Here is a 3430-nt window from a genome sequence, read left to right as displayed (position 1 = left end):
AATGGATCTTGGTTTTACATCCATCCCATTAGATTATGTTTTTTTTTTATTAAAGAACTGAGTGTGTGTGTGTGTGTGTGTGTGTGAGAGAGAGAGAGAGAGAGAGAGAGAGAGAGAGAGAGAGAGAAAGAGAATGTGTGTGTGTGTGTGTTTACCTTGTTTTTTGTTGGTATGGAATTACTCATTTCCTGCATTTTCTTTGATGTAGCTTTCAGCCTTTGGTTGGAGTTTTGCTTCTAGTATTTTCTGTAGGACTAAATTTCTGAATAAATATTGTTAGAATTTGGATTTGTCTTAAAATATCTTGTTATCTCCAACTATGGCGATTGAGATTTTAATTGGTATAATAGTCTAGGTTTGTACCTCTGGATTTTTAGAGTTTACAACATATCTATTCAGGCTCTTCTAGTTTTTAGTCTCTGTTGTGAAGTCAGGTGTAATTCTGAAGGGTCTGCTTTTGCATGGTACTTGGCCTTTTTTCCCTTACAGCTTTTAGTATTATTTCTTTGTTCTTTAGATTTTATATTTTGATTATTATGTTGCAAGAGGGTTTTCTTTTCTGGTCCAGTCTATTTGGTATTCTATAAGCTTCTACAATATTTACAGGCATCTTTTTCTTTATGTCAGAGAAGTTTTCTTCTACGATTCTGTTGGAAATTTCTTCTGGTCCTTGGAGCTGTGACTCTTCACATTCTTTTATTCCTATAATTCTTAGGTTAGGTCTTTTCGTGGAATCCCAGATTTTCTGAAAGATTTGTGTCAGGAATTTTTTAGATCCAACATTTATTTTCATTGACTGATAGACCAATGTCTTCTATTGTATCTTCTACACCAGAGATCCTCTCTTCCATCTTTTGTATTCTGTTGGCAAAGCTTATATATATTCTTCCTGTCCTCTTCATTAGGCTTTTCATCTTCAGGATTATTTGTGTTTTCTTTATTCTGCTTTCATTTTTTTTTCAATGTGGAGATTTTAATATATTTATTTGAAAACCAAATTTTGTGAAAGAGAACACTGAACAGTCGTATATCTTCTTAACCAAAGACTTGGGACACAGGTTCTTTATGTCAGCGTAGGCAATGCCGTGTGCATTGAGCAGGTCTCAGCATGGGTTCCCTCACGACATTTCAGTGTGCGCCAGGACAGTCATCTACAGCTGGGCAGGCGGGATCCCTGGCCTTAGTCATCGATATACTCGAACGGCTCTGGGGGCTCTGGCTCTTGCTCTTCCTCTTCAATTTTTGGGCCGTGTGCTGCCACGGGTTCCACGAGTTCTTCAATGTCTTCGCTGGTGTCTTTCAGAATTATGATGCCCTCAATGGAGAGTGGTTTAAAAGGCTGGTATCTGCAGGTCTCTGTCATACTTAAGACCTTCAGCTGGGCAGGCATAACTCGTGCTGGATTATCCAACAGCTGGAAGTTTGGTTCAGGTTCTTTTTTCTTCTCTTTCTCTTCCTTCTTCTCTGCTTCATCCACTTCCATCTTCTCCTCCTCCTTTTTTTCTTTTTCTTTTTCTTTTTTTTTAGCTTTGGCAGTAATAGACAACACAGCGGTGGAAACCTTTTCCTTTTCTTTTTCTTTTGGTACTTCCAGAGGGGCAGGATATGCGAATGTGGATGGTTTACAATTTGATTTATATTGAACTTTCGGCATCTTTAAATCCTTGTTAAGGCCAATGACGCAGGTAGGAGTATAAGCCAATGACAGGAAGTGTGAAAGGGGAAACCAGAACCAGAACTGGGTGAAGACAAGGACGCCAACCACAGATGGCATATGAGTGTGCCCAGTCCTGGACTGTAAGGAGATTGTGACATTATGACCACCTGCATCCAGTATGCCTTGGGCCAGAATAGCGCCAAATTTGGCCATGACATCATCATGTTTGTCATTGATGACTTTGGAATACAGCTGCCGGAACTGATTCACCTTTGGACACGTGATCTCAGTCTGTTGGATCATGATGAGAGCTGAAGCTATCAGAGCCCCTTGCCTCACGTAGTTCACAGGGTCGTTGGTCATTGGCTCTAGTAAATTAATTGCTTCCTTGTTTCCTGTACCAGCACAGCAGATTCCCAGGGCCATTGCAGCTCCATAGCGCACGTGAGGGTTATAACTCTCTGACAACAAAGAAACCACACTTGGACACTGTTCAGGCGTCCTGAACAAAATGAAGCCAAGTGACTCCACTGCTGCTCTTCTGACATCATCGTTGACATCACTTACAGCAACATGCAGCAGGCGCCGAATGGCTTTGTTGTTACCAGAGCCACAATAAGCCATGGCTACAGTATACATTCCAGATCTTCTAAGAATTGGGTCCTTGTCACGACAGAGAGACTCAATGAGAGCATCAGCCTCCTCCATCCTCCCGTACATCACTAATGCAATGCCAACTGCCAGACCGCGCAGAATCTTCTCGTGCTGAGTCTCTTGTGCATAGCCAACCATATCCTCAATCGCTTGGGCATTTTTAGAACCTAACATAACCAAACCTAAGGCTAGGCCAGCTGCCTCCCCTGTCACAGCATCATCCTGATACAGGTTTGTTTTCAGCAAATCATACACATCCTGACGTGCAGTTCCCATTGCAGCCAAACCAAGGCCCAGGCTGCCTCCATGTCGAACAATATCATTGCTGGCATTCTTGAGCTGATTAAGGAGATAGTCAATTATGTCACCACCATGATTGGCATGAATGAGACCCAATGCATAGAGACTGCCCCCTACCTGATAGGCTGATCCTGGAGAAGTGTCCTTAGGAAGGTATGTTGCCATTAACTGTAGTGCTTCCTTCTCATGGCCCTTATGGATTACACCCAAGCTGGCAGTTGCAGTAAATTTGGCCCAGTTGGTGGCTCTGGCCAACCATTCCAAGTTATCTCTAAGAAACTGGTCACTGGTAGTACCACAGTGCATGAATGAGTTTGCTATTACAGTTGCTGTATGACATACAGAATTTCGTACTGCATCCTTTGTGTTTTTTAGAATCATGAGGTCTGTGTTATTATTTCGTATTAGGAACTGCAGGTGTAATTCAATAGCCATTTCACCACTTAAAATCTTAATCATTTTCAATGTCTGGTCCTTGGGCTCTGGACTCGCATCTGGTGTCTTCCCGGCCACTGCACTGGCTGTCTTCTCCTCCGTCTCCATGGGGTCACTGTCTTTCTCTGATCCTGGCACAGTCCCTGTATTGGTAGATCCAGGCACAGAAGCAATAGGGGTACCAACAGTTCAAAGATTCTGGATGACAGATGACAAAAACTGCTGGCTAGCACTTTCGTACAAATCAAAACAAATCTGATAGGCCATCAGCAGGTTGTCCTCCTTTACCAGTTTTTCTAAAATATCACTCACAGCCTGAGGATCATCTAAGAAAATTAAGCACTGACAAACATTGATGAAATCAGGCTTTTCCAAGTTCATGTA

General features: G+C 42.2%; 1 pseudogene across 1 annotated transcript; it reads right to left on the bottom strand.

Moving 5' to 3' along the window:
* Nucleotides 1-951: 951 nt before the first annotated feature.
* LOC110294458 lies at nucleotides 952-3427 on the bottom strand (annotated as a pseudogene). The gene has a single exon (XR_002377941.2). The product of XR_002377941.2 is annotated as a 26S proteasome non-ATPase regulatory subunit 1 pseudogene (transcript).
* Between the last annotated feature and the right edge of the window lie 3 nt (nucleotides 3428-3430).

This window comes from Mus caroli, chromosome 5, assembly GCF_900094665.2.
Source record: "Mus caroli chromosome 5, CAROLI_EIJ_v1.1, whole genome shotgun sequence".
In the NCBI taxonomy this organism is placed as follows: Eukaryota; Metazoa; Chordata; class Mammalia; order Rodentia; family Muridae; genus Mus; species Mus caroli.
The sequence above is the reverse complement of the archived record's forward strand: the minus strand, read 5'-3'. Positions and strand labels throughout refer to the sequence as shown.